Below are 18606 nucleotides of genomic sequence, written 5' to 3'. Positions count from 1 at the left end.
GCTATATTACTTGGATTCTGAGCCCAAAGGCACTGTTCAGGATGCTTCCCCTGTCAAGTGCCCACATGAGGTCTATGAACACATGGAGCTCTCTCAAGCTAGTAAGTTAACTTCCACTCTTAGCTATCAATAATCCCTTTTGTCCATTCACTGTCCTGAGCCAATTTACCTAGAGGGGGTCAGATTCATTTTTTAAAAAAGGTTATTTATTTATTTATTTGAGAGAGAGAGAGAGAGAGAGAGAGAGCGTGAGGAGGAGGAGAGTAGGAGGGAGAGGGACAAGCGGACTTCCCGCTGAATGCAGAGCCTGACACAGGGCTCCATTCCAGGAGCCTGAGATCATGACCTGAGCTGAAACCAATAGTCAGACACTTAACCGATGAAGCCACCCAGGCACTCCAGATCCACGTTTATAGAGCTGGAAAATGAGAGGTTGGAAGACTTTTCCCATGACCACCTGTCTTCCCTAATGTACCTTTCCACCAACCCCTCTCACCAGCTTGAAATTCTGCTCTTTCCTAGACTTTTCCTGTTATCACTCACAGAATTCACTCCATTCTCTGAGTCATACCAGAACTATGTGAGGACCCCATAAAACTGTTTTAAGAACAAATGAGCTATTTTATGCAAAGTAAACCTAAAGTATATGACATACAGTGGTTATTCAATAGGTGTATATATTGTCATTACCGTAAAAAAAAAAAAGAACTGTGTGAAGAACTACTTTTAGTTTTCTGGGACTCAGATCTCACTCTGCAATGCTTGGCCATCTGTCAGCCCTTGTCTTTTAAATTTTTTCTCTGGTTCTCTGGTAAGAAAGTGGTTGTCACTCATCTTCTTGGGTCCCTACCCACTGCCTCTATCCTCCCCATCCCAACAGGCTGGGCAAAAATTATAAACAGAATGAGAGCTGATGATTCTTTGGACAGCCTCGGAGAAATAGAACAGGGAACAGACTTCCCTGGTACCACTTTGCAGGACCCCAGACTCCTTACTGATCAAATAATTTCTTTCAGGGGAAAAAGAGAAGGGAGAAAGACAACAAGAGACTCAACAGACATACCAACGAGATGCAATGTGTGAATCCTATTTGGATCACGATGACAAACCAACAGAACAAAGGTAGTTTTTGAGACCCTTGGGCCATATTAATATGAAATAGATATTAATAAGAACAATTGCCAATTGTTTAGGTATGAAATGGAATAAGGGTTATGTAAGAAAATGTCCATACTTTTTGAGATGCACACCAAAGGGTATAGGAGTGAAACGACCTAATGTCTAGATTTGCTTTAAAAGGGAGATGGGGGGGTGGGGGAGGAATCCCTGGGTGGCTCAGCAATTTAGCGCCTGCCTTTGGCCTAGGGCATGATCCTGGAGTCCCAGGATTGAGTCCCACATTGGGCTCCCCGCATGGAGCCTGCTTCTCCCTCTGCCTGTGTCTCTGCTTTTCTCTCTCTGTGTCTCTCATAAATAAATTAAAAATAATAATAAATAAAAGGGAGATGGGGTAACTGGGTGATGGACATTAAGGAGGACACATGATGTAATGAGCACTAGATATTATGTAAGACTGATGAATCACTGACCTCTACCTCTGAAACCAATAATACATTATATGTTAACTAATTGAATTTAAATTTAAAAAATAAAACAAAAAAGTAAATAAAATGCTTCAACCACAATAACAAAAGGGATAGGTGGAGCAGGTGTGGCAAATTCTTGACAACAGTTGCAACTGGGGGATGGGTAGTCAGGAATCTATTTATTTAGGAATCTATTTATTATTCCATTTGCTCTATTAAGTCTATTTATTGAATATTTTAATAATTTATTGGGTGTCTACTAGCCCAGTACTGGAAAAATAAGACAATCCCAAGTAGCATATGGGTATGAGGACACTCATCTAACATAAAGCTGGCAAGGATGACTTTGGAGACTGTGATTCTTAACTTTCCCCCCATTTATGGAGCACTTCAGGACACAGTAAATGGAAGAATGTTGAATGCAAGATGGATGCAAAGCAGGATAAGCCTTGTGTTGCTCAGATGCTGGTGCAGATAAAGATGAGGTCATCGAGAAGGAAAATTTAAAAAAAAAAGAGAAGGAAAATTTGTCTATTTTCTCTAGAAAGAGAAGATTTTGTTTGGCCTTTTAGCTTGGTGGGTCTACTCTATCCCACTTCAAAGCAAACAAGAAATTTATAATTTGACCACACTGATGGTCAAATTAACTGGCTTTAGGTTCCAAATCCACCTAATTTTCCACTGTACTCAGGCCAACATCTGTGTAAACACAGGAACTCTAAACTTGAACCATGTCTCCTAGGCGTGGAATAGGCCAACAGAAAGGGAGTTGTGTGGTCAGGGGGCCTCAGATTTTTTTTTAAGATTTTATTTATTTATTCATGAGAGACACACAGAGAGAGAGAGAGAGAGGCAGAGACACAGGCAGAGGGAGAAGCAGGCTTCATGCAGGGAACCTGATGCGGGACTCGATCCCAGTACTCCGGGATCACGCCCTGAGCTGAAGGCAGACGCTCAACCGCTGAGCCACCCAGACGTCCCTGGGAGCCTCAGATTTTTACTCCATTCTCTGGATTGAGAGAGAGAAGCTTCCGGGAGTACTGTGAGACTTTTATCATAGACGAGGGGACAGGAGGTGGAAGGCAGTCAGAACATGCAGAGACAAATGCATAAAGCAAACTGGGACTGGGCGTGGGACTGGGTAATAAGAGCTATGCAAAAACAAAAAAAATTGAAATAATCTCTGTGTAGGGAAGGTAAACATTCAAGTCAATTTACAGAGACACCTTTTCCAGCAAATGGAGCTTCTTTCTAAAGACTGTAGTAGCAGGTGCTAAATTAAGAAGACCTTAGAATAAGTGACCCTTTGGACATGAAAATGGAATGGTTCACCTTCCCGTGGCTAAGCAGCCATATGTGTCTCTAGCAGTGCCTCAGGGCCCCAAAGAGGAGATTGGTAATAACATTTTAGGTTTGCAGATTCCTCTTTCCAAATGCTTTGACAGCCACTCTATATCCCACTGCAGCCCTATCAGGTAATGATAGTTGTCACGATTCCTGCTGCATAGGGAAGGAAACTGCCCCGTGGGCCACCATTCCACAAGACTGTTGGAAGACCCGGAACTAGAATCTGAGTGTCTACCTCCCAGATGTGGTCTTGTGTCCACCCAACTCTATTTCCCTTCAGCTGAGAAGGCGGAAATCCTCCCCTAGTATTCTTTGCCTATTTCTTTTTTTTTTATAAATTTTTTTTTAATTTTTATTTTTTAAATTTATTTATGATAGTCACAGAGAGAGAGAGAGAGAGAGAGGGGGGCAGAGAGAGAAGCAGGCTCCATGCATCGGGAGCCCGATGTGGGATTCGATCCCGGGTCGCCAGGATCGCGCCCTGGGCCAAAGGCAGGCGCCAAACCGCCGCGCCACCCAGGGATCCACTTTGCTTATTTCTTAACATGACTTCCCATCAACCTGGAGTAGAGGATGGTCGGTGTTCAGGGTGCCCCACAAGCATCACCCATCGGTAGTCATCAGGTATTCAGATGGCTCAGGAGGAATGGTTGATACTAGTCTATTAGTCTGCTCACAGTGTACTTTCTTATTTTATAACCATTCCCACAACAGTATGTTCATTATGGGTTAACAACACAGTGTAACGATAATGACTGCATTAAAAAAAAAAGATTTTCTTTATTTTTTTGAGACAGAGTGAGAGCTAGCAAGCACAAGCAGGGGGAAATGCAGAGGGAGAGGGAGAAGCAGGGTCCCCACTGATCAGGGCCCTGAGATCATGACCTGAGCCAAAGGCAGATGCCTAACTGACTGAGCCACCCATTCGTGCTATGACAGCATTTTATTTTATTTTTTATTTTTTTAAATCTTTTTTTTAAATTTTTTTATTTATGTATGATAGAGAGAGAGAGAGAGAGAGAGAGAGACAGAGAGAGGCAGAAACACAGGCAGAGGGAGAAGCAGGCTCCATGAGCCGGGAGCCCGATGTGGGATTCGATCCCGGGTCTCCAGGATCGCGCCCTGGGCCAAAGGCAGGCGCCAAACCGCTGTGCCACCCAGGGATCCCTATGACAGCATTTTAGATTCAACAAAAATAAATAGGCAATCTTTGCCACTCAGAGGTAATGCCTTCCCTGTACCTTATACTTTTATGGTTAAATCCAGAAAATCATGACCACTGTTAACAACTCAGTTATTTGGTTTATTTGAAAACATCTGCTACACTGAAATAAATATTTAACCTACATCCCAGCCTCTGTAGCTTCCTATTGCTATAACTATCAATAACCTCTAGAAAAAGCCCAATTTATTGCAACACCTAATTTAGAAGTTCCCAAACCTGGCTGCATATTAGAGTCACCTGGAGAGCTTTTTATTATTATTATTATTAGTAGTAGTATTGTTGTTATTGTTATTATTATTTACTTAGAGAGCTTTTTAAAAGTGCCACTATCTGAGCCTTATCCCCAGAGATTTCTATTTAGCTGATCTGGGTGGGGCCTGGGTACTTTTTAAAAAATCTTCCCAGGATTTGCATTTTCTCTGTGCACATGGTATGCAGTGATCACTGATCATATCTCCATTCCATTCATTCAATATCTAAAAAAATTAAGTCATCAATGGGTCTCTGGTTACATGATTCCAATTCCACTATAAAAATATTAAAAAAGGATTTGCAAGTCTTCACCAGAAAAATAGGATATAATTGTATCTTTACTGAATGACAGAAAAAGGGAATGGCTCTGGGAATCTATGAATTTAAAAGAAAAACTTTTCCATTCTTGTGAAGACTTAAAAGTAATGCCTTCTTGGGGGTCCTAGGGTGGCTCAGTTGGTTGAACATCTGGCTCTTGATTTCAGCTCAGGTCATGATCCCAGGGTCATGAGATCAAGCCTCCCATGGGCCTCATGCTCAGCAGGGAATCTGCTTCCGGATTTCTCTCTCCCTCTGGCCCTCCTCCCACTCTACTCACTCTCTCTCTCTTAAAAAAAAAAAAAAAGTAATGCCTTCTATCTCAGGGATATTGGGACAGAACTCAGCCTGCCTGGGTTTGTGGCTAGCAGGACCACTTTATATGTGCAGCCTTGACAGGTTGCTTAACCTCCCCAGACCTCAGTGACCTTACCTATAAAGTGGGGAATGACAAAAAAGCCCAAGCTCACAGGTTGCTGTGAAGAGTAAATAGGTCAACGAATATCAAGTGCTCAGAAGAGTGAATAAGCATTTGCTATTTTTATCGTAATGGTGATGAAAATGTATTATCAAGTCATTTTTAGTTTAATATGGCCTGGGTTGAGACTCCCTATGCATCTCCCAGAGGAGAAAGTCTTCACAGGAGTTGATTTCATGAGTTTTATAATTTACCTGGGTCCTGTGCATTCTCTAATCTCTTGAAAATTGAATTACCAAACTGAGCTAATCTTTAGTGATAGAGACTATATAATATATGCAGGGGGAATCAAGAACAGTTGACTTTCCTATTTAAAAAATACAGTTGGGAGGTGCCTGGCCAGCTCAGTCAGTAGACCACATGACTCTGGATCTCAGGGTCATGAGTTTGGGTCCCACATTGGGTGTTGAGATTACTTAACAATAATATCTTTTTTTAAAAATGCAGTTGGTATTAAATACGGTACAGGATGCTAGGATATTTTACCCCTAAACAGGCATTTTTAAGAGTTGATTTTCTATGGTATGATTTGATAGTTTTTCGGTGACTGTCCTCCAGACAATCAGCTGCTCTGAACGTTTTCTTTTTTGAAGGATGTCATCCACACTGTATGTTTCTCAAACCTCTTCTCAGACTTTGGAATTGAAAGTACAGAGAACATTGAATGTGGGTGTTGAGTACAATCAAATAGGATGAGCACAATTCAAAATGTGAACTTTCAAAATGTCTTTCAAAAATGACATGAATTCACATAAGAGTGTATCTTGAACCAGTGGAGGGATAGAATTTTTCTATGCATCAAAAAATATATCATTTGGCAGGATGGCTCTACTGTTTCTGAGTTAGCAGTGTGGGTGTTCCAGACCCAAGAGCAGATGCCCTCCAACTGTTCAGCCTAGGGTACTCAGGGTGATGAGGAAAGGGGGCAACCATGTGGATAGGTGGCTAGACACAGTCAGTCACCATATCCTAGTCTTCTGCCATCCTCCAGAGCTGGATTCCAGATTATATTGTGTGCCACAATTAATATCCCCAACAAGAAAGGGCAGTATTACCTTTACAGTTATGTTTCTGTTAGTACTTCTGGAGTCAATGATTTATGTAAGAGCATTCATCCTAGCAGATGAAGAGCACATATAAATGTTGTACCTGCAAGTATTACTTGCTTCCTGAGAGTGGACTCAGTAATTTCATGCCATTGAAGCTGTAGTCAATACAGGGTCTCAAGTTATACAGAATTTTAGAGGATCCTATAGCCAGGGCTTTGTTAGGGGCAGAGAAAGGAGCAAGTAAGAATAAGGAAGCAGGAGGATCTAGAAGCTTGAACATGTACATGCACATGAAGACCCATCAAGTTGTGTGGTATGTGGTTACAGAATCAGTCTGCAGTCACACAACAGGTGTGCATCTCCTCCTTGAGACATTGACCTTGGGACAATGGTTTTCTCTTCTGTAAAATGCGGATAATAACATTTATGTCTTAAAGTCTTTATGAGGATTGAGGGACATCATGCTTGTAAAGCAAAGTATATACGCAGTGAAAATAATGCCTGTCACCATCGTTACAATCACCACTATCATCATCCCCATCATTGTCATCTTCATCAAAATCAAGAATAAAAACACTAATGGTCTTACCTAAACAAGAGTTTTATTTTTTTATGATCTATTTATTTTGCTAATCAAGTTGGTTTTGCTAGAACCTAAGATCTCAAGTGAGAAATTCTGGCACAGTAACCAGATTATTACGGAATTGTGACTCAATTGAGCTGGGCTCCCCTGGGAGAGGGATGTGGGGTGGTGGGCAAGGAGTGAGTCATGCTTAACTGCCCCTGAAGACAACATCTGATTAGGGCATATAACCTTGCCTTAGAAAAGTAGGATCATTGTTTTCTAAACAATAGCAATTGAGGGCCAAATATTCATGTTCTTTTTCTCTTCATGAACTGGCCTTTGATTGCTCCTTTTCAATCTCTAGGGGAATCTTTTTTTTTTTGTATATTTTTTTTATTGGAGTTCGATTTGCCAACATATAGTATAACACCCAGTGCTCATCCCGTCAAGTGCTCCTCAGTGCCCGTCACCCAATCACTCCATCCCTCCACCCACCTCCCCTTCCACTACCCCTTGTTCGTTTCTCTCTAGGGGAATCTTGTGGAGGAATAAGAAAATAAGAGTGAAGGGGACCTGGGTCGTTCAGTGGTTGAGCATCTGCCTTTGGCTCAGGTTATGATCCCGAGGTCCTGGGATCGAGTCCTGCATCAGGCTCCCAGCAGGGATATATATAAGTTCCCACATAAGACATTTCTTTTATGGTTCATTCCCAGGGGAATCTGCCCTCTGAGGAACTGCTGTGCTTTGTATGTCCATCTTTTTGACAGCAATAACAGAAGTGATAATCTACCACAGACTCCCTTTCACCTGGCTTCAAGGAAGTTCAGGACAAAACTCACAGTTCAATTGTAGCACGAATATTAATTCTTTTTTTAAACTGTACATTATTGTAGTCTGCCTCAAATGTTCAAAAAGTCACAGAGTATAATTTATTAAGCAAACCTTCACCAAGTCTTATTCTTCTCTGCATCCTTATAGATGAGTTCAAACCATTTATTACTTGGCAAAAGTCACAAGGATATTTCCATCCCTGTCCACTCAATGCCCCATCATTTGTTTTAGCTGCTGGTTTCACTTTTAGTTTTTGGGAGCCACTGAATCACAGGGGTTCGGAGACAGCATGGAAGCCAGTGATCACAACTATAAATCCCCCATCATTGTCAACAAAGGAAATCATCATCCTTCTCGTTGAATTATTCCCACAAAAGAAATTACCCTCCAGCTAACACATGGCCTGTGAAGATAATTTATCTCACACAGACTTGAACAATGGGCACTTCTGGAAAAGATGAACCAGGAGTTAAGTCAGTACATGAAAGCTATTGTCCTGGGAATGATATTGAAGTCCGGTCAGTCCGAACCTGAGGACTCTATTGGTGATGCACATCAAAGGGAGAACCCATGCAAATTTGCATATCGCACACACTGCTTACCGCGTTGAATGTTTTCTGAAAGAGAGATGGAGGGGCAAACCATGCAAGGATTGAGCAGATCTGACATGATTTATTTTTCTTCAACCACAGGTAATTACCCCATATAATTTTCTCATGCATAAATTAAAACTGCATGAATTAACCACAATCCTGGTTTCACCCATATGATAACTAACACAAAACTGATCAGGGGATACCTTACATGTGGGCGTGGATCAGACAATAATAGTGTTTATGAAAAGGAATGACTGATCCCTTTTTTCCTTTACTTTTTCTCTATTTCCCTCCACCTTTTTGGAGCAGCTCAGATCTCTGGGGCATCGGGAGGGTCAGTCATGTACAATGAGAAAGGAGGCTTGTCAATGACAAGGTGGGATTTATCAGGGTGCATGGTCTACTCGGAGGATTGTACCAGTCCCCTCTCTCTGTTGGGCACCTGTTCAGACACGCTGCTCACCTAACTGGAATCCTGAACCTTTTGGCTGGACAATGTGAAAAAGCTTCCCAGTGATTACAGGAGAATCTCGAGAAGTCTGGTTAATGTCTTGGTAGGAACTGAGAACCTCAGCCTGAGAAATGCATGGACAGTCTTTGAGGACTGTCATGGTGATCTGGCAATGCCAGGTGATCTGGCTATGCCAGGTGATCTGGCAATGACAGTCCTGCTGTTATGTTGGGAGACTCGGGCTTCCTGAGCATGCTACCAACTGAGAGTTCCTGTGGGAACTGTGAATTTGGGGTCTTTATGTATTTACATCTATAGACACAGCCCAGACTCTGATGCCAGATAGCCCGGGTTTAAAACTGTGCTCTGCTTTTATGAGTCTTGTTGGGCCTCATGTCTCTCATCTATAAACTGGAGATGATAATGGGAATGACCTTAGGTCCTTATGAGGACTCAGGAAATTGACACAGGTGCCTGACACACTGGAAATGCCATTAAGTGGTAGCTATTATTATTATGATTACTATTACAGAAAATGTTTTTATTTAGATTGGGTGTTTCATGATGCAAGGGGGCCTTATGTCAACATGCAATGTGACATACCTGTACCCTCATCTGTAATTCAGATTTTGCATTTATTTTTAAAAACTGTAATGACTTCAGACACTTCTGTGCCCAGGAAGGCCTGTGCCACACGTGATTCACCTACAGGGAAATGATGGAGGGAGGGTCCTTTTTGCTGTATGCAGAATCTATGTGTGCAAGGTCTACTGGGGTCTATTCCTCCCCCGCTAGATTGTAAAGGATGGAACTAGTTCCATAAGTCCAAAGCTACACCTTTCTTCAATATGTTTTTTTCAGTACCTCGAGCTCAATAACTATACTTCAGATACACAGAAGCATCTTGAGTTAATGCAGCCCCTTAGCCTCCTTCTGCTTTGGCTGGTCTCTTCCATCAGTTGGGGAAAGAATCACTTTGCAACCATCAGAGCCAAAAAATATTACATCTGGAAAATATCTTAATGTGAAGAAACACACACTGAGGATCTTTAAGACAAAACAAAACAAAACAAAAAACCAAACCCTTGAAAAAGAAACAGCCCATGTCATTTCTACCCTATTTTAGGCCAAAGATCATTATGACAAAACTCAAAGGTCAAACTTTTTTTGAAATGTCATGGGAGCCTGAAACGGGAGCAGTTCCTGACCCTTCTTGTGTCATTTTAGGGGCACTGTTTACTTGCAAAATACAGTATCAAATGGAAAGTATTTAGGTAATTAGAGAAAATAATCAGACTTCAGGCTCTTAGGTAATTTGGATTCAAATAACCCATATCTTGGTGATTGAACGTGGTGGGCAAGCAGAACAAATCACTTCTCCCTCTCTCTAGCTTAACATTGTTTGTGCCACAGAGGCCAGCTGAGTGGATATTCTGAGGCTGACAGGCCCCATATGAGGAGTGGAGACACTCAGTGCCGACCCAGCCCCTTATGCACACCAGCACTGTGATCTCAGACAAGCTGCTTCATCTTTCCATTCTGTTTCCCACTCTGGGGAGTGGGAAGTCCTTCTATGGGAGTTACTGGGAGTCCTTCTATGTCACAGGGGTCCGTGGTTTCAGTTGGACACGATGTGACAAAAGCTGTTGAAAACTGCAAACATCCACAGACCACATGGCCATATCACCTGGACTAATGTATGACCACATTCTAGTATCAAGGGGGTCTTGAACTTGGACTTTGGGAACAATAAACTTAAGGTATCAGGGAAGGAGGCTTGCACAGAAAAGAAGTGGTAGGAAAACAAAAAAAAGCAATCAGCCTGCAGAGAGAACAGGCTCCAGCGTGTCTGACTGCACCTTGGGGCCCAGGTCCCTGTGGGCCAGCCAGCTACTATTTTGTCTCTTGTTGCCCACCTCCCCAGTGGGTCCTCAATTTGAGGACTCCCCCAGGTCAAGGTTTGCAGCACTTTTAAGGGACACACTGAGGCAGCTCTACTTTAAAAAGAAGTTATTTGGAGGGGAGTTACGCCTGGCTGGCTCTGCGTCAGAGGAGCTTGCGGCTCTTGTTCTTGGGGTCATGAGTTTAAGCCCCTTGTTGGGCATCAAAATTACTTAAATAAATAAATAAATAAATAAATAAATAAATAAGTAAATAAATAAATAAATAAACGTAAAAAATAAATAAATAGAAGTTATTTGGATTCTTGCTTATTCACATGTTGGATTAGGTAGTTTGAAACCATTCACTGCTACCAGTTCTATGAAAACAAACAAACCAAACAAACAAACAAAGTTGTGATGGTTTGCTTCAGATATACACTTTTTAAAAGATTTTTTATTTATTCATTTGAGAGTGAGAGCATGAGCAGGGGGAGGGGCAGAAGGAGAGGGAGAAGCAGGCTCCCTGCTGTGCAGGGAGTTAGACATGGGGTTTGATCCCAGGACCCTGAGAGCAGGACTGGAGCTGAAGGCAGACACTTAACCGACTGAGACACTCAGGTGCCTCAGATATACATTTCAGATATGCATTTTAAGAATGAGTTTCTTAGGCTGATATTCTACAGGAGAAGGTGGGCTTTTGATTTGGTTATTCTACTACTGACAGCTACCATGCTATTTCTCCAGAGTGAAGAAATGTGACAGGAATAGCACAAGATGATTTTAATTGACCTTTGTTCTGCATCTGACTGTATGGGCCAATCCAGTTATTTATTGCTGCGTGATAAATCATCCCAAAATGTAGTGGCCTAAAACAACAAGTGAGTCAGGAACTGGGAAAGGCTCTCTGCTGGACTATTCTGGCTCAGGGTCTGGTTTGCAGTCCAATGGTGGCTCGACGTGGAGCAGTAGGGTGAGAGGAGCCAGGAGCTGGCCATGCATCTTTCTCTCTTCTTGTAGTCTCCAGCCTATGTATGCGCTCAGCTAGTGTGGGCTTCCTCAAGGTGTAGTAGCTTTGGGAAAGTCAGACAGCTTACTAGCATTCTAGCCAAAAAAGTAGAAGCTGATTTGTTTTTTATGACCTATCTAGCCTTGGAGGTCATGTTTTCTATTAGCATAAAGAGTCACAATTTGAGGGAAGGGAACATAGACTCATAGACCTCATTTCTCCTTGTAAAGAGTCTCAAAGTCACTTTATAGGAAGGGTATGCTGGATGGATATCCTCTTGAAGACATCTTTGGAAAATATAATCTGCCCTACAGACTGACTGTATATAGTTAAGAGTTAAGCTATAGCAAACCAACATTTATCCTTGACACTGAAACTTATGTGCAATCTCTCCTTTATACCATCCGGCCAAAGATCTCTAACAAATCAGATGGTAACTTCTAGTCTGGGAAATCCGCAGCTATTCTGAGGCCTTCTCTCCTCCCTTCTGTGCTTGAATGACTTAATAACACTTGCTAAACTTCCAAAAAATCTCAGGCATCTACTTCTGTTCTGCCTCATGCTATAGTCCCTTAGAGCAGGGTGCTTAGGGGTGTGGTGCTTATGGCTTCCCAGGCTCCCCCGGCTCTCCATGGCAGCTGCACTGGACATCCGTGATTGGCACCTGACGTCACTCCAACTGCCTGGGTAAGACACCTTCCGACTGAAGCTCTGGGAGCACATAGCAACATTTCCTAGACGCCCTGCAGCCAGGATCCCACGTGTGACACGTGGGGGGTTCCTCCAGGCACACTTGCAGGAGATTCGAAGGCAGTAGGGATGGGGAGGCTGCACGTATCTGTATCCTATGGTTGCTGTAACAAATTACTACAAATTTAGCAGCTTAAGACAACACACATTTATTATCTTACAGTTCCAGAGATCAGAAGTGTGACATGGGTCCCCCACTGGCTAAACTCAAGGTTTCAGCACACCTTGTTCCCTTCTGGAGGCTTCAGGGAGAGAATCCATTTCGTTGTTTTCCTGGCTTCTGGGGCCACCCACATTCCTGCTGTGTGGCCCCTGGCTTCCATCTTCGAAGCAGGACATGTTATATCTCTCCTAGCCTTCTTCAGTAGCCATATGACCACAGTGGAAAAGCTCCTCCACTTTGAGGGGCCCATGTGATGAGACCCGGCCCACCTAGAGAATCCAGGATAATCTCAAGATACTGGATTTTATTACAGTTGCAAAGTCCCATATTCGGCGGTTCTGGGGATGAGGATGTGGATATCTTTGGGGAGGTGGACTTTATCTTGCCTGCCGTGCTGTGCTTCTGCTTCTCCATGGTGAGTGCTGGCAAGCAGCCTCCTGGACCACCTGGCTTTTTCTGTGCCAGCTTCCTTACTAGCTGCTTCCTGACCGTGACTGGGGCCAGTGACTTCTCCAATCGCAGGCAGCTTCTTGATGATTGCTTAGGCAGTGGCTTCATAAGTGACCCAATGTCACAATGTGCCTTTTAAAGTTGTTCTGGAAAGTCCCACCAGGAGTGTGACCCAACAATTCTGTCAGCCATTTTATTTTACATCCTTTCTGCTGAGTAGGTTCTGCTGTCTACACCTGAACCCTGGTGCACCTTCTCAGTGCTATCCCCCTGCATGTGTCCCTTTCTCTCTTTTCTAAGCTCTGCTTATTTCTGAGGATGAAGCATCCCTGAGACAACACAACATTAGCTTAGAACTTGGAAATATAAGAATAGTTCCAAAGTGGCTTAAAACCTTATAAACTAGAACCGACAACCTTATAAACTAGAAGTATGGCATTGCCACTGAAGGGTTACCAGCTGGTAATTGTCCTGGAATCTTCACTTAGAGCACTTAACCTTGAACCTCTGCATACCAGCAGGAAGCCTAGTGTGTGTCACATTAATTAGAAGGTGTCCTTCAAGCCGAGGTGATGTGACTCCAGGCCTTCATATGTAGCAAAAAGCAGGGAAATCCAATGCTATACTGGGAATAACCCTTTGGGAATTGCACTAGCTCCATGAAACTGTCACTTTGAATTTACTCCTTCCAGCTAGGAGAAGGAAAAAAGCAGGTGTTCTGTTCGTTCATCTGCGTTGTTTTTGTATTTCTAAGGCACCCCCTCCCCCCTAAGCCCCTGCCCTTGCCTCCCATCCAAAAAGCCTCCTAGAGGACAGGAGAGAAGGAAACAAGCTTGAAGAGAATGGGGTCATTGTTCCTTCAGTTCCTTCTGGACAATTTGCTGCAGAAGGAAGAGAGCACCTCTAGGCTAGAGGTAATAAAGATAAGTGGCATATACAAGAAAGAGTTACAGGACATTGTTTGTCTGCACATAGGCTGGTTCTTGGAATGATCACTGTCAGCTTTGTTTTAGCATTCTCAGCATTATTAATAGCCTCGTTTCATAATTGTTCCCAACTGACCTTTGCCAGGCATGCCTCCTCACTGTTCTGAGCTCTGTCACCTTCAGTCTTGGTCTTAAAGCTAAGTCACAGGCAGTTAGCTACTATTTGATGCCTCTTGTTTGCCACAAGCACGCGAGCCCTGAGGATACAGGAACAAGGGAGATGGAGCCTTTGTGTCCTCAGGGAGCTGACATTCTACTCTACTCTTCCCATCTGGTGAATCTCCCCTTTTCCCTTCCATTCATCTCTATGCCTACAACACCCTCAGGAATGAGATCTCCACCTGCTACTCCGATCACCACCTTCTCCTTCCTCTAACCTAAACCTATGTTCCTTATTTCTAGGGTGACCAGGTAACTTGCTGTCCAACCCAGAACATTCTGAGTGAAAGAGGGAGCTATTAGTAATTATGCTGCAGCAGCAGATGTACCCAGGACATGTGTGGACAGCACCCTGTTCAACACAAATGGGTCTTCCCCACTTCTTTTCCAGACTGGGCACTCCCTGGAATCAGTATCTTACACTTTTACATTGAATGAAAAATCTAACTTTGGCCAGATCCTAGAAGAGTGCTCAGTATACTAACAAGGGCTTAAAATGAAAAAAAAAAAAAAAAATAGTACTTCCCTACATTACATAATACTGCAGACTTGAACTTCAAATCCACCTCAGAAATAAATATGATTGTTAATCACTATATTATATTTTAGAATGCTAAATGTGTGAAAAATATTCCCTTTGTCTAAGGCTCCTCACTCCTTGGTCTAGCAGAGAGCTCGTTTTGATCTTGTGGAACGTAACACAGACACATTGCATCTCATTTGCTTTCACTGTTTAAAAAAAAATCTAATTTCCTTTTTTAATTAATGTAATGAAGGTGTGAAAATATTCACCTCCACACAGTCCTCATCAGTGTCATGTAAACAATGCACAATAAAATAAATTGGAGTGGCTTCTTTTCCTAATGGGTCCAGGGTTTCCTTCCTCTGGAGGGTAACCCAGCATTGGACCGTATGTAAAATGATCTTTTCTAGAAAGCCTGCAAAACTCTTGAGAAAAACATCTCTGATTTCTAGGGAATGTTTCCAACTAAATTGGGATGAGTGTACTGTGACCAAAAAAACCCTGGCCATTAACCTAGAGAGGAACTTGGTAGCCGGGAAGAGGATGTGTGGGTGTTTCCAAATTAATTCATCAAAGATAAATGTGTCGAGTGATTTTTTTGTTCAGTTGAATAAACTTGAATGCTAGCCTGTAGACAATGGTGAGGTTTTCATTTTCAGGGGTAGAATGTTGTCCCAAGAAACCGCCTGCAAGGATATGACTCTGAAAGTGCAGGGGAATTAAGAGCCAGAGGAGGGCTCCCTCCAGATGAAAGGCATATACTCTACTTAAAAAAGAAGAAGAAGAAGTGGGGTGCCTAGGTGGCCTCGTTGGCTAAACATCTGCCTTTGGCTCGGGTCATGATCCCAAGGTCCTGGGGTAGAGCCCCTTGCTCAGACTCCTTGCTCAGCAGGGAATCTGCTTCTCTATCTCCCTCTGCCTTCCTCCTGCTCATGCTCCCTTTTCTCTCTGTCTCTCAAATAAATAAAACTGTTAAAGAAAAAGGGGGGGCGTGTGTATGTGACTCAGTTGGTTAAACTTGGTCGCAGCTCAGGTCTTGATCTCAGGGTGATGAGTTCAAGCCCCATGTTGGGCTCCATGCTGGGTGTGGAGCCTACTTAAAAAGAAAAAGAAAGGCCCATAATCATAATCATTTTCCTTTCTGATTAGATCTTTCTAATAATCACATTGTGGGGTGTTTACATGACAACTGCTTTATGACACCATTCCACATCCAGATTTGCCCTTGGGGAACCAATTATATGTGCTGCTGGCCTATCTATACCTCCTCTCCCTACCTCCCTCCCCAATTCCCTTGCTTGTCTGTTTTCAGCTGGTATTCTTTTCTGGTTGAATGGCCACAAACACAAGCTGTCTGTCTCCTCTAGCTCATGGAGTTCAGCTTGGCAGATGAACATAACGTTGGTCAAGAAGCTATTCAGAAGCACGAGGCCCTGCTCAGACCACTAGTGCAGAGGAAGCTCAAGTGGAAAGTCAAATCTGCTGTAGCCCCAAGGAACACCCATTGTGTTCAATAAAATGGACTTTCACTTCTACCACCACTTCCTCCCAAGAAAAGCAAGAAGCTGGTTTTAGTCTCCTGACTTATTTTCAGAATGAAAACAAAACAGCTTTATTATTTTTTGCCCCAACCCCCTGAATGCAATGAACAGTAAAATAAAACACTGGTTTGCAAACTCTTCAACCCAAGGGACTATTGTTTGCCTGATCTGATGGATCTGGCCACTTAATTATAAAACGAGCAAGCTGCTCTGCTCACTCTCCGTAACTGCCTTTGTCTGGGTTTTAGTCTCTGACACTGAAAGATGAGCCAATAATCTGTGAATTAAACCAAAATATAACAGAGAAGTGACTCGGTTACATTTAGAAGTCGGCATGTGGTTGGTATCACAGCTGGGCTGTGGGATTTTACCATAGTAGGGATGTTTCCATGAAGTGACTCAGATTTAGGGGAGGACACCTGGCAGTCACAGGCAGGGCCCCAAACCCAGGGACTTCAATACTAAAGAGTGGAATTTTTATGCGAGATTAGCTACCAACATGTATAGACATAAATAGCTCCCTCCCAGCCCCTTTGGCTTCTCTAGGTCACCTGTGAAAGGGGATGCGTCTCTTTTCTGCTGGAAGGAATTTAACTTTGCAGTCAACCACAGGAAGGGTTGCCATTTCTGGAATCTGTGTTTGGGTACTCAGAATGCTATGCAAGTCCTTAGTGGATGCTTGCAGTTATTCCTTGCTCTGGCTTAGTATTTCTTTATATTTATACTAAGGATAAAATATGCAAAGGGAAATCTCACACTGGAGTGTCAGAGAAAGAGTGAGGCGACACCAGTTGGTGGGGGGGTCTTTTGGAAAAGCAATATAGGCAGCCCGTGTTTACTGAGCTGATTCTCCAATGGTCCCATTTTCAGATGTTTGGACAACAGACATTTGCTTTACCTTCCCTGAGAAGGGCCAGAATTTGGCAGATTCTCAGCTGAAGGGCAAGCCTAGCAGGAGCACAGGAGGCTTGACCCTGAGGGCTGGGCTGAGAGAAGTGGTGAAGAGGGGGGAGGCCCTCCCCATCCCCACCCTGACTGCTCCTACCCCGCCTAGACACACCCCTGCAATTTGTTCCTACTGAAGGGGAAGGCTACTGGATGCTTCCTAATTAACCGCTGGAGAATAGCCTGGTGATCCTGGTTCTTAGAGGGTTCACGGGGACGCCCCCTGCTTGTGACAACCGGGCAAACAGAGAGATGAAGACAATGCCGGGATCGTGTGTGCTCCTGGGTGAACTGGCCCAAGGAGGCTGAGAGGAAGGGGGTGAATAAGCGAATACGGGGCAGGGGGGGGGGGCACCTTCTCAGAGCCAGAGAAACCGAAGAGAAAACAAAAAGGAAGAAATGATTGCGTGTCAGGTAACAAAGGGGCAGATGCGGACCCCAGGTGCCCAGCCCAGTCCCCTAGAGAGGCCCAACCGCTGGTGCTCTGGGAATGGGGGCAATGGTTGGTGGCTGTCCTAGGATTCCAACCAGGTGCCTGGATCTGAGCGTGCAAAAGGAGGGAGCAGGAGGAAAGACGGCCCCAACATGTTTCCTGAGACTGTCATGAGCCCCACAATCAAAAGCTTAAACACTTCCCCTGGGTCACTCCAGCAACACGTACGTTTGCGTGTCCCCGGGACGAGCCTCGTAATCCGCCAGACCCCTCTCTGCAGTCCCCGCCCCCGCAACAGCCCGGCTCCCTCGGTTTTCCACCGGCTCTCCTGGCCCTCGGGGCGCTGCCACTTGCACCAGGGATCGCAGGGCGCTGCTGCCACCTTCACATCTGGATGGCCAGCGCTCGCGCAGTTCCGGACAGCACTCGCTCCCCTGTGAACGGGCTTGCTCTCTCTGCTCCCCCTGCCCTGGGGGGAGGCGAGGAGGCCACAGTCTCTCGTGGTGACACGAGACCCCTCCCAAGACACAGAAACTTGCGGGGTGCTCCTGTCCTTGGGTGCATCGTCCCTCCCCCCATCCTTACAGACACTGGTCGGCGTCCGCCCGACTCTTCTCTCCATTGTCATCTCGCCCCCCGCCCCCCCACCTGCGTGGATTTCAGACACGCGGGGAAGAGGCTGGTTCACAGCCAAGTCTCCGGGCAAGGCGAGACCCTGGAGCCCGAGCTCCTGCCCTAGCGGGACCCCGCACCCCGAGAACAATGCCGGAGGTGCTGGGGGGACAGCAGGCCGCCGCCCCCCCCCCCCGCCCGGGAGCACGGGTGGTCGCACCGGTGCGCGTGTGCCTCGGGGCCGCCCCGGGACCCCCACTCCCCATCCCGCCCGGGCACGACCGACCGCGGGCTCCTGACCACGTCGCGCCCCGTCCCTCGGCGCTCCCGGGCGCCCCCCAGCTCACCGCCTGCACAAGTGCGTGTCCCTTTCGGCGCGGCGACTTGGCGGCCCTCCCCGGTGGGCACCCGCGCGGAGCCTCCGGGGCGCAGGACGCCGAGGACGCCCGGCCCCACG

At 44.8% G+C, this 18606-nt stretch overlaps 1 protein-coding gene across 4 annotated transcripts in view; it reads right to left on the bottom strand.

The window, feature by feature from the left end:
* RIPOR2 (RHO family interacting cell polarization regulator 2) overlaps positions 1 to 18606 on the bottom strand; it is a 220218-nt gene that overhangs the window by 72250 nt on the left and 129362 nt on the right. The window lies entirely within an intron of this gene.

Source organism: Nyctereutes procyonoides, unplaced genomic scaffold (assembly GCF_905146905.1).
Source record: "Nyctereutes procyonoides isolate TBG_1078 unplaced genomic scaffold, NYPRO_anot_genome, whole genome shotgun sequence".
Taxonomy (NCBI): domain Eukaryota; kingdom Metazoa; phylum Chordata; class Mammalia; order Carnivora; family Canidae; genus Nyctereutes; species Nyctereutes procyonoides.
Note: the sequence above shows the minus strand (reverse complement) of the source record. Positions and strands in the feature narration are given on the sequence as shown.